Here is a 12,950-nt window from a genome sequence, read left to right on the forward strand (position 1 = left end):
AGTACTATACCACATATAATATTGAATGGGATTATTGTTAAATACAGTGAAACCGTTAAAAATCTTGGCATTTTTATGGATAGCGATCTAAATTGGAATACTCAAGTAACACACATTTGCAAAAAAATATTTTCTCAACTTCACTCCTTGTTTCATATGAAAGAATTTCTACCACTTAGTCTAAAAAAGAATCTTATTCAGACGCTTGTAATGCCCCATTTTGATTATTGCGATTCCTTGCTAACTAATGTAAGTTCACGCTTAGCTGAGACACTATAACGTGTTCATAATGTGTGCATACGATTCATCTGCAATACTCGTAAATTTGACCATATAACACCTTCCCTCCAGTTACTTTCATGGGTGCGTCTGAAGGAACGAAGAACAATACATTCACTGTCTCTTCTGTTTAGAATCATGCATACTTCTACTCCGAAATATCTGTTATCGCGCTTTCAATTTCTTACAACTCTTCGAAACCGACATCAAGCACTTCTTTCTATCCCTCATCATAGAACGTCTTTATACTCATCTTCCTATACTGTAGAAATACCTCTCCTCTGGAATTCGTTACCTAATGATGTCAGTGACTGCCGGACTTTATCACAATTCAAAATTAAATTGGAAAATTTTGTCTTAGTTAATGTTTTTTAGATATTGCTAGAAGTATTGATTTGTGTTTTTTTTTTCTTTTTCTTTTTTAACCAAGATTAAAATTGCAAGTTTCTTGTTTATGTTAGTTAATTAGTTAGGATGGAATTAATTATGATACTTAATCACTCATTTAAAGTTTGTGTGACTGCAACCTGTATATTTTTGTGTGGCTTTACTTTGTTTATAGTGTTTCTCTCTCTCTCTCTCTCTCTTTATTTCTTGTGTAGCTTTACTTTGTACATTATAGTGTATTTTTTTCTGTTTATTTCTATTATTGTATTTGTATTCCTGGTGTTGTGGAAGAGAAGGCCTGATGGCTTTAACTACACCAGAATAAATAAATAAATAAATAAATAAATAAATAAATAAATAAATGCATTGCTATCTATCCTTCCCTATCTATCCTATGTACATTGTTTTTACATTGTGAAATCAAAATACAGGATACCGTTACGTATAAGATTTTATTGGAGAAAAACCTTTTGGCACAATTACGTGTGGCATTTTAGATATAACGTCAGATTTCGAAGTTGTTTTAGCTCGAGTCGATGAAGAAGATTAGGAAAAAAAATAATGGTTCAACATAATATTGCTTATTATTATTACACACACATATATAAACGTAGATGGGAGGATAATATTAAAATGGATTTGAGGAAGGTGGGATATCATGATAGAGACTGGATTAATCTTGCACAGGATAGGAACCGATGGCGGGCTTATGTGAGGGCGGCAATGAACCTGCCATTTGTAAGTAATATAAACTGGGTTCTTTGCAGTGAAATATTGATTGAACTGATATAGGAACGACGTAATTAATAATTAGTTAATAACAGTTCATTAGTATATCAAATGCTATATAAGACGCACTATAGTACATTAGTTCAGTGAAGAGAGTGACATGCATTATGTTCATTTTTAACATGCATTATGTTCACTTTCAAACAAACATTGATTGTGTTGTATTAAAAAAGTAACCGTAGGAAAATATGTTATGTAAGAATTTTGTGTAAATATATATTCTTTATGTTAATAATTCGATAAATAAACAGCCATTAGTAGCAGCTAAATGATGTAATCCACCACTGCCTCACTTTGTGATTCGTATCAGTTATCCAGCCAGCCTGTCTGCCAACGTCACTTAGCTACCTAATAAGCTAACCAATCAACCAGCCAGCTAGTCTGTCAGGTAGTTAGCTACTAAGCCAGCCTGTCTGTCATCAACTAGCTGCTTAGTAAGTTAAGTACCGTAATCAGCTAACCACTCAATCAGTAATCAGCCAGCCAGTCAGTGAGTGAGCTACTGAGCCAGCCTTTTCGTCAGCTACTTAGTAAGTCAACCAACTAGCCAGTGAGTCAATCAGTAAGTGAGCTATTGAGCCAGCCTGTTAGCACAGCGTCGGACAATTGAGCGATACGATCAGCCAGAGAGTCAGTCAGTAATCAACCAGCCGGCTAGTCAGCTAATCAGTCAGCCTGTTAGCGTTAATCAACTAGCTACTTCATAAACCAACCAGCCGGCTACTGATACAGCCTCTCAGCGTTAGTCAGCTAGGCAACCAGTCAGTCTGTCAGTCTTCCAATCAACTAACTCACTCACTCACTCACTGAGAACATGATTTAAATAATTACAACTAGTTAAGCATATAAAGCAACTTAACTGTTCATTAGACAGTCGAATTATCTAGTTAGGCTGAATTGTTCACCGTGTTCCATCCACAGAATTAAGATCCCTCACTTCACTTTGCGGTGAAGTCGATATCCAAACGTAATTTCACTCCACGATCTTGTACTTCGAGCGTCTGGTAATAACAACCTTATATACACGTATTTCACTATCAAAAGAAACGCGATAGAGTTCTTTGAGTGTTTTTTCACAATAAAGTGGTTCACACTCCATTGACACCACACAACAATTGATTCTTCCTTGCCTCCCTAAGCATTAGCACCAACTTACTGAACTCTTCGGTATATTAACACACTTTTAACAACACTAATATACACTTTCATATAGACTACTATCCTTCAACTTCGCATTGTATATCTCAACGTCATTTTTACACTGTTTCAATGTTGTTTTGTTGCTTTATGATGCTGGAAACTGTTTTATCCCGTTTACACTCACAGAAGGGAAACAACCACACAATCCGAGCAAATGTTACAGTGAATTGGTGCACGGTAACAACACAGGTCACAATCACAACTGTAGAGTCCTAAACCTTCCTGCTCTATTACATTAATCCGTCCAGTGTGGGTTTAGAGTTAAGTACTCGTGTGACGTACGATTGCTGGTCTAATCGAGGTCTTCCTGTAGCCCAGTGCATGTAGTGAATACGACGGTGGGGGAGAGCGGCAGTGCCTCGAATAACCTCCACTGATCATCACCCCAATCATCAAGTTTACTTCTGATAGCCGTCATGCACAGTGTTTCGATCACTCGAACAGCTCTTGCCCTTAACCCGCAACATTAAACGGCCAGTCTTTCTCTTGTCTTGCATGAAGTGCTTTATTTCATGACGCGCAACAGCCCCTAGCTAAGTCTGCATTCCGCACATTTATACGCCCTTGTGGAAGTTCACAAGGAGAGGATACAATTACAGGCTCGCCGTTTTTAACAATGCAGTCTCGGGTGTGAGTCTGTGATGTAAAACGGAGTGCAGCTAAACCAAATTAGGCAACGGTGAAAGGTTTCCGATATATTGGCAAACAAGCGTCTTTAGCAAAATGTATTCTAACTTCTAATTTCCTGACGCAATCTCGATAGCTCATAGCTCAATGTTTGAGAGTGGAACTTATAACAACGAGGTTAGCGCGTCTGGCCGCGAAACCAGGTGACCGGGTTCGAATCCCGATTGGGGCAAGTTAAAAAATGTTATGTTTTATTTAACGACGCTCGCAACTGCAGAGGTTATATCAGCGTCGCCGGATGTGCCGGAATTTTGTCCCGCTGGAGTTCTTTTACATGCCAGTAAATCTACTGACATGAGCTTTTCGCATTTAAGCACACTTAAATGCCATCGACCTGGTCCGGGATCGAACCGCAACCTTGGGCATAGAAGGCCAGCGCTATACCAACTCGCCAATCAGGTCGACGGGGCAAGTTACCTGGTTGAGGCTTTTTCTAGGATTTTCCCTCAACCCAATATGAACTAATGCTGGATAACTATAGGTGCTGGACCCCCGACTCATTTCACCGGCATTATCACCTTCATCCCATTCAGATGATACAGCGACGTAAAATAACCTACTAAAAAAAACAAAGAGGTTCTAAGTTCGAGGGTACACCTTTCTAAATTTATCAGTTACTCAGAAAGTAAGTGGCTCTTAGCGAAACTTATAGTCAATCTGAGAATAAGTCAGTCTTTGTGAATCAGTGATTGTCGGTATTATTTTAGGGTAAGGGTAGTAAATGGCTTACTGCTGTTCAGAAATACGGACAATAATATTGCTTTTTTTAGATATTGATCATTTGTAGTCTCTTCTGTGGAATGTACGTTTCAAAAGTTGTAATTGTAACAAGGTTTTACAACAATACAAGTAAATAAAAGTATGACGCATACTGGTGCTATTACCTGCAGTAAAGGTAATAACGCCACTTCTTTTTTTTTTTTTAGAACAAACACTCTCTCACGTTACTCTTCGGTATTCTTCAGAACTCTAACCCTAGCTACTTAGCTTCTCATTTTCAACATTTGTCCTCATATCACGAAATAGATACTCGCTCACAACACCATATCACACTCTCCATTCCTAAACACAGAACATCCTTCTACTCTTCATAGTTCACCGTATCTGCAGCTCATTTCTGGAACTCTCTACCACAACATGTCAGAGACATTATCTAGTTTCAAAAATAAACTAAAATTGCACTTTTTCAATTCTGACTCACTTGAATGAACCCGTTTTCTCTGCGATAGTTTTGTAAAAATATATATATTTCTTTTCCTTCCTTGCCCCTTTTTTGTTCTCTTCATCACCAATGAATTGTTATCATACCCTTTTTGTTGTGGATTTTATTTAATTTTCGTATATATAATTTTTTCTTCTTTTTTATTATTTTACTAGCCGTCCCCGTGCGCTCCGCTGCACCCGTTAGAAATAAATATAAAGTAATTCCATAATTAAAATAGGACATTTGATCCAAGGAACATTCGTGTTTGATAGAAGGATAAATCGTTTAATATGTTACTTAATTCAAATTGCATCCAAATAATTAAAATGCGATCATTTTGGTCTAGAGACACTCTTTTGGTGCAGTGACAATTCCTTTAACATGTTTCTTAATTTTTATTGCATGCAACCATAGCTTAATGAAGATTGACATCATTTAGATTTAATGTGTATATTTTATTTTACTTGTTATAGGTTTCCATTGAATTATAGTAATAACTTAATTTTAACCCTCTTTTCTACGTATTCAGTAAATGGCGCTTGGCCCACTATGGTTCTGAACCCTTCAAATAACTTAAATTATATTATATTATATTATATCAGAAGTTACTGTAATAACATTATAACATTATGTCCATCTAGAGAAACTACACTTTCCAATGGTGAATTAATAATTAATTATACAAATCGGTTAATTTAGCTTCCGATATTACTTCATACAAACACAGAAACATTCTCTGTAGGCTATCTTCCATAGCTTTCGATTGTTGCTGTCCAAGGCCGCTTATAGACGAAGTCGTTTGTTTTTTAATTCATTACCCGGCCTTAGATGGCAGTCATTTTAATTTTAAAACTCATTTATTTCATTAAATATCAGTCCTATCAAAATTTTTCAAGGAATAAAACTTATCGGAAATGATGCTTAAAGAACTTTTGTTATGTACCATTTTTCACAAAAATCAATAATAAGCGAGATATTTCGATTTATTTAATTCAGCCCCCTTATAACCCCCCTTTTAAATAATGTATTTTGAATGCCATATAGCCTAAAATCTAAGTTACAACCAACTTAATTAGATTCCAATTTTCATCGAAATCCGTTCAGCCATTATCGTGTGAAAAGGTAACAAACATGCAGACAGACAGACAGACAGACAGACATACAAACAAAAATTTCAAAAAAGCGATTTTCGGTTTCAGGGTGGTTAATTATATATGTTGGGACCAATTATTTTTGGAAAATCGAAAATTACCAAAAAAATTTCGGCTACAGATTTATTATTAGTATAGATTTGCATTCCATTTGTTGTATTCTTCCTTACGTTTTTCCTATTAACGATTTGTACTGAGTTGCTTTTATTATATTCGAATTTTTACAACTGTATTTTACTTTATTTTTTCTATTATCATATTATTTTCATGTTGTTTAATGTTGATTTTGTTATGTTATTATTATTTTTTTGTAATGTGTTAGTATTCTGTTCTATAACTTTTTGTTAAATTTTCACTGCTTGTATACTTTGTGACCTGGTAGAGTGTAAGAGAAGGTCCTATGGCCTTAACTCTGTCAGTATAAATAAATTATTATTATTATTATTATCATTATTATTATTATTATTATTATTATTATTATTATTATTAAACATGTTTATAAGCAAAAGTGACATATGTAAGTTTGTTATAGGATTAAAGAGCTATAAATGATTAGGAACAACAAAAAAGTCTCAATACTCATTACCACGTAACTTTACAAAATTTAATCAAGGTTACTGTCATTGAGTGGTGCACAACCGTCTTCACATAGTGAACAGAATCCAATTTTCTTTGTGTTGCTCATATCGCAGGTTTAGTGGTACCCAAGCCGGTCGATTATTATCTTTAAGCTAGAGACGATTAAACTAACTACTATTATTACATGCTAAATCAAATTTTATTCTCGCAGCGAGATGGCGTTATTACCTGCAGTTGCAAATTCTATTTAAAATGAATAATTACCATAATATAATATTATACTTTTTAAAACAACGCCACTCCAATAAAATGAAGAAGACAATCATATAAACGAATTTCTCATAATATTTCATAATTCACTGTATTTCAGATTCAATTATCTGTACTTACTTTATGCAGAATTCAATATTCACGTCACTCGAGAATCAGCTCAAGAGCGCGCTTCTTCACTTAACCCTTAGGAGCCATGCGGCCATTATAGTGGCCAGCTGGTATAATAATAATAATAATAATAATAATAATAATAATAATAATGATGATGATGATGATTTATTTTAGCTGGCAGAGTTAAGGCCGTAAGGCCTTCTCTTCCACTCAACCAGCAAAAAGTATACCTACATATGTATCAACTTCCAAAGAATTCAACAATTTGATTTAGATAGAGTTACATGTATACAAGAGTTATTTACGAATTAAACAACAAAATACTATGAAATATTAATTAAACACTGAAATGCAAACTATGTAGCAGAATTAAGCTAAAATACATAGAATGTTAATATATTTCAAATAATGTTAGATAATAGAAAGAGATTATTATGAGAATTTTGAAAATACAGCACTATCAGGATGATGTCTAAAGGAAGGAGTAACAATGTAGACAGTGATAGTTTAAGTCAGTATGATTGGAGTGAAATGCTAAGAAGGTTATCTTTTAAGCTGTTTTTAAAAGTGTTTGTCTTGCAGCCCCTAATACTTTGTGACAGGGAATTCCATTGTCGCGAGGTGGATACTGTAAAAGATTATGAATAACGAGATGTTCTATGAAGAGGTATACTTAACGCGCCACAGATAAGTGATCTGGTATTTACGTCTTGGTTAGAGTATAGATAAGAGAAACGTAACGAAAGGAAATTTGGTGTTGAAGTGTGCAGAATTCGAAAGAGCAATGACAAGGCGTGTAAAGTTCTGCGTTCTTTAAGTCGGAGCCACGAAAGACTTGCGAAGCACGGTGATATATGATCATATCGTCGGATGTTGCACACGTATCTGACGCACATATTCTGAACTCGCATGGTCATGACGTAATATAATATGTTATGAATTGTATGTTATATATAAAGTACGTTGATATTGTTTAATTTTATATAACATTAAGGACATTGCACTTGATTAAAATAATAAAAAAAGATTTAATGTCTTTTTTTTTTTCTTAAAAAAGGACCAAAATCATTTCAACTGCAGTCAACTGAAATCCCGTCAGCTTCCATGCGTACCATTACACAGATTGTTTTACATGGGTCCTCCCCATCCTTTACCACGGGCTTAATTGACTGCAGTGGTCGGGACGCAAACCTACGATCTTAGGTACGATATATTTTGAAATTTTTAATGGAAAGGGGGTCATGTAGGTACTCAAAATCGTGTGAAATTTTCTGAAAAAAAAAAAAAAAACAATGATGCAATCTGTTTTGAGATATCTCAAATCATTTTCAAGTTCTTTAAATATAACTGTCATAATGACACAAACATTAGTTAGTGCATCTACAGATATTTTGTAACATGGTACGGTACTAAGGAGGCTTTGGAAAAGGTATTTTTATGCAATTCTGTTACCGGTAATTAACTTTTCCTGCTTTACTGTTTGCTTATCCTGTGACAGTTTGAATGCATTGTTGTGAAGCTTTCCTATAACTAATGTCTAGATTTTCGTGATGGCATTATCGAAAGAGGAAAGAATTGATTCCAATCTTCATTCTTGTGGGTTAAGCCATGTTGCAAGGTGCTGGTAAAATAATGGTTTGGTGTGGAATTTTGGGAAATCGTATTGTTGGACCGTATTTTATTGACGAGAACCTAAGTGCAATTTCTTATTTTAACATGTTGCAAGAAAACATCTTTCCTGATTTACTAAACGAAGGAGGTGAATTCCCACCTTTTATCAACAAGATGGCGCTCCTCCCCACTACTGGTAACACCTATACTAACCGACAATCAAGCATATGGGAGATATGTATATGGTTCCAGACTTCACCCTGCACTCTGCATACTTCCATTCGGTAATGAGTTTTGGAATAATATCACAGTCTAGTATATATAGTCGCGAAACTCAATACGTAGTAAATATACAAACATAAGATAGTTGCTCACCACTAGGATCGCTAATATCGCCTCATTACAGGCAATGCAAAATAGTACCGTCACAGTCTAATGTTTCTAGCACCCTCAAAACTCAAGCTTCGTGACTGTATATAGTAGGCTGTGATAATATTATGGAGAAAATATAAGATAGTAACAGTATATTCTTACTGCAAACAAGAGTAATTAGAATAGGAGGTGCCAAATTTAGGGAATCGTGTAGGACCATTTAAAAAAATATACAAATAATGCCTATTACTTGTCAGAATATTTTTTTCATTAATAAACTTCGACAATTTAACTTCTGTCACGTTGAAAACATTTCAGTAAGCTACACAACTCCATTGCGAACGTTAGTACATAATCAGACTGCTTCTCCACATTACTATAGTCCCGTCCCTCTAATTTCCGGCAGCCAATCACGTTGCAGGTCGGCTACATTTAAACGTGTGCGTCTTGTGATTCGCTGATGAAGATGTAAAGCATTTCCTAAGGCTGGATAAATACTTAATATAATCGCCCGCCATTTTGGCTCTTTCGTTGGCGTCCGCAGAAAGCACACGAGGACGTTAATTGCCGCTCAATTATTTGCTGAATTACAGTGCGTTTGATTTATTATCATAGGAGCTACGACATGGATAATGTTTAGCGGTGTGGGAAATAGATCCCTCGTCTGGTAGCTCGGCAACGAAAGAACAAAAATGGCGAACGATACTACCTACTTAGACTTTATAGAGCCTTGACTTCCTAATACGTAAGCAAAGAGGAGGAGTCACGCCGGGAATAACAGCGTCGTGACTATAGTGGCGGATATACTGTGAGTTGTTTAAATGAACAGAGTATAGTATGCTACTGTAATAGATCTCTATGCCTGCTACACTTAACCTGAAAACAATGTTTAGGTACGAACTTCTAAGATAGATTATAATCCGCAATAAAATTAACTTCCAGTTAGTAAATTACAATAACAGTCTCCTACAGAAGAGAAAGCTAGAGACGCGCGATCTGTTATGAGGAGCATCTCGTCACAGACAGTAGTGTAACACCCTCACTCCCGCCCGACAAGACTAATTTTTATAGCATTGGACAATGTGCATGGACACTAGACAGCTATTCGAATGCTACTTCACTTAGAGAATTGCTTTGTGCAAGCCCGAGAGGACAGCTGTAATATCATTAGCACCCATCCCATCTCGTTCTTCTTACAGTAACGATCTAAGCTATCAAGTGCTCTAGAGGACATAGTCCACAAAGACATGCAATTCTGCAGATTGATATATTGCTGCTCCGTGTCATTACGCATGAAATATTAAGGCTGTAGAAACATCAAATATCAATCATCTGTCGGCTGCGGAAACAGTTGATAGCCATCGGATTGTGCTAAACAAATTACGAGAACATAGGCCTACTAATGTCATGTCTTTCAGAATATTTCATTTCATTTATAGTTTTCTGCACAAGGGCAAGTCTTCACTGAAAATCCAACATTCGCCAGTCTTCCATTTTTTCTGTCTTTCTCTCACAAGCAAACATTCTTATGGGAGCAGATAAAAAAAGTTCAGTTACTTTCTTCCATCATGTTAACAATGTGAAAAGAAGTGTTTATACAAATTTTGACCACTCGATCGCAATTACGAGGCCGCCCAGAAAGTGATTTTCCTGGAGCCTTTTACAGAAAAAAAGCACAATTGTTGTTATTGTTTTCTAATGCCAGGCGTTTGACAATAAAGTCATTTGACCTCTTCCACTCCAATATTTTTCAAACATAGTATCATGTCCAGCCACTGAAGCACAGATTTTGAGGTATTCCGAATCCATTTCTTGGTTTGAGTTGCACAATGGGCAGTTAGGGGACTGATATATTCCAATTTTATGCAGGTGTTTGGCCAAACAATCATGGCCTGTTGCCAATCTAAATGCAATTACAGACAATTTTGGTGGTAAATCGGGAATTAACTGTGGATTATGATGCAGAGAGTTCCATTTTTTCCCTTGGGATTGTGTTATTAAATTTTGTTTGTTGAAGTCTAAGTATGTAGATTTAATAAATCTTTTCACAGAGTAATACGTAGATTTAGTAACAGGTCTATAAGTAGCAGTGCTGCCCTTCTTTGCTAAAGCTTCTCCATTCTCGTTTCCCAGGATTCCACAATGGGATGGTATCCACTGGAATACAATTCTTTTATTGAGTGATATTAATTGAGAGAGCATTTTAGTTATTAAAGCACAATTGTATGGACAGATTTATTGAAACAGATACAACAATTATTGCGCTATTTGTCAACATATCCCCCACTGGAAATGAGACATTTGTCATACCATGGGATCAATTTTTATATCCTTGTGTCGTAGAAGTCAGCCGCCTGGGATCGGAACCAGCGTTTCACAGCCGTCTGCACCTCTCTGTCGATCCCGTGATATGACAAATGTCTCAATTCCGGTGGGGAATATGTTGAAAAATAGCTCAACAATTGTTGTGTCTGTTCCAATAAATGTTTCCAATGAAATTGACTTTTTTTCTGTTAACGGCCCCTGGAGAACTTATTTTTACAGCTCTCGTAATTGTGGTCGATTGACCAAAATTTGTATAAGCACTTCTTTTGACATTATTAACATGGTGAAAGAAAAAAAATTAACTTTTTATCTGCCCTCATCAGAATGTTTGCTTATTAGTCTCCGCATAGATCGATATATTTTAATGTTGCCTATCATCTGATATCTTCTGTCCCGAACTTTTCTCCCGTTCACCATTATTTTCAGTGCAACCTTCAGTAGGCAGTTTCTTCTTAGTCGTTGACCCAGCCAATTTCTTTTTCTTTTTTCCTGATCAGTAGAGCCAGGTTATATACAGGATAAACCGTAAATAATGTCATTCAGGGTGTTATTCTTTGAGATATTTGAAATCAAAATGTCCCATATAATGTTGCTCGTTTCTGCTTCCTTTTCGAGATAAAAGTTGTTATATATGAACCATTTCCTGGCGTGTTTAGGAAGTCATTGATTTAATTTCCAATATGCCAATTTAAGAGAGCAGTGTATTATGATAAATGATTGAAAGAATTTTAGTTTTGTCCTTTAAATGTGCAGGAATTTGATCTGAACAATAGTAACTTTCATTCTGAAAAAACAATTTTAAAATACATTGATATTACCAAAAATAATAATACATCTTGATTACACAACTTTTAACACTATATCACTTCGGAATATGTATTATATGTCTTGCTCGTGTTAAATTCTATCGTACCTGGTTAACATGTTTCGACCTGTTATGGGCCTTCTTCAGAACTGGTTGTTACTGGTCTTGGCGCCTTTTGTAATACCTACAACAACTTCTACATAGGTCACACAGGTAGATCATTTCAAACACGTTACAAAGAACACATCACAGCCATAACAAAATTACAAAACACATCCACATATGCAGAACACGTCACAAATGCTAACCACACCTACAGAGACATCAACACAGACATGGAAATTCTACACATCTAACCAAAAAGCCAGAAACTAAACACACTAGAACAATACGAAATATACAGACACACAAAAACACATCCAAATGAAATTTTCAACACACAACTCAATTTCAGAACACACACACTCTTTGACTCCACATTACACTATACAAACACACCCCCACAGGAAACAAAACAAAAGGCGCCAAGACCAGCAACAACCAGTTCTCAAGAAGGCCCATAACGGGCCGAAACATGTTAACCAGGTACGATAGAATTTAACACGAGAAAGATATATAATACATATTCCGAAGAAATAATAAATTATAGTAAATTATAACAGAGAAGTTGGAATTACTCATAGATATCGCCAGTGCCGAGAAGCATAGACCACTTAGTTTGTCAAAGACTGTCCAGAGTGTGCCACAGGCGATGTGTTCAGTTTACTAAAACTCTTAAACAAAACATCGTGAACTGCTTTCTGGAAGGAGTACTACTATTTTAATGTATTTTCCCTAGGTACTTACTGTAAATAGAAGTATTTTCAGCTTGAGATATATTTTCATGCAATTGTATGTAATGTAAACCTGTATTTACATTTACACTTTAATAATGAACTGAGTCATATTTCGTAACATAATTTTGAGTCATTGTAAAGTTTTGCTATTCATGTAAGTTTATCCTATCGTCCCTTTCAATCAAGAATGTTATTTCACTCACACCCTGTATAGTATAAGGTCCCTCCCTCAATTTACTTTGCCACCAGCTATGTTTATAATTTTGTTTGCAATGCTGCAATTTTTTTTTAATTTTAAATGCAGAAGTAAACTTTATATAGAAACTATCCTGAAAGAGATA

The 12,950-nt window shown here is 35.5% G+C and overlaps 1 protein-coding gene across 2 annotated transcripts in view; it reads right to left on the bottom strand.

The window, feature by feature from the left end:
* Positions 1 to 12,950, bottom strand: part of LOC138695079 (leucine-rich repeats and immunoglobulin-like domains protein 2) — a 623,017-nt gene that overhangs the window by 70,060 nt on the left and 540,007 nt on the right. Inside the window, exon 1 of one of the 2 annotated variants that reach the window (XM_069819473.1) lies at positions 2,316 to 2,967. The exons of the other annotated variant lie outside the window; for it this stretch is intronic. The gene's annotated coding sequence lies outside the window, so the exon portion shown is untranslated. Of the gene's footprint in view, positions 1 to 2,315; positions 2,968 to 12,950 lie in introns of those variants that run through there. 2 annotated transcript variants of the gene reach the window in all.

Source organism: Periplaneta americana, chromosome 1, assembly GCF_040183065.1.
Source record: "Periplaneta americana isolate PAMFEO1 chromosome 1, P.americana_PAMFEO1_priV1, whole genome shotgun sequence".
Taxonomy (NCBI): domain Eukaryota; kingdom Metazoa; phylum Arthropoda; class Insecta; order Blattodea; family Blattidae; genus Periplaneta; species Periplaneta americana.